This window comes from Muscardinus avellanarius, assembly GCF_963383645.1.
Source record: "Muscardinus avellanarius genome assembly, chromosome: Y".
Taxonomy (NCBI): domain Eukaryota; kingdom Metazoa; phylum Chordata; class Mammalia; order Rodentia; family Gliridae; genus Muscardinus; species Muscardinus avellanarius.
In genome coordinates, this window is record NC_137809.1 from 5,491,120 (window position 1) to 5,491,560 (window position 441).

Genomic DNA, 441 nt, shown 5'->3' on the forward strand with positions numbered 1-441 from the left:
CACTGTGGGAGGATGGTGACGAGGTTCTTTGCAGACAACATGGCGGCAAAAGCCAGTTGAGGCAAAGTGAGTGCCAGAAGCAGTGTCAGGCCTCGCTCATGAAAATGTGCCCTGGGCTCTGGCCTCCCTTGTCTTCCCTGGAAATGGGTGGGCATTCAGCGGGAGCGGGAGCAGCAGGACCTGAAGTGGAGGCCAATGCCTGCCTCTCTCCCCCTCTGCCTGAGCCTGAGTAGCTGGCTGACTGGAGGGGGTCTGCTGCCCAAGAATGGACATTCTCTTCACCAGGAGCTGGAGGCTGTTCAATCACCAGGGGCACAAAGTAACCATTGTTGGGTTGGATAATGCAGGAAAAACTACCATCCTTTACCAATTTTTATGAATGAAGTTGTACATACATCCCTGACAATAGGAAGTAATGTAGAATTAATAATACACTTTTCC

General features: G+C 51.5%; 1 pseudogene across 1 annotated transcript in view; it reads left to right on the top strand.

Annotated features, from left to right (window-relative positions):
- The first annotated feature begins 265 nt into the window (after window positions 1-265).
- LOC308279520 (ADP-ribosylation factor-like protein 5A) overlaps window positions 266-441 on the top strand; it is a 556-nt pseudogene continuing 380 nt past the window's right edge. The window contains exon 1 of the transcript in view: window positions 266-426. The product of the transcript in view is annotated as an ADP-ribosylation factor-like protein 5A (transcript). The remainder of the gene's footprint in view (window positions 427-441) is intronic.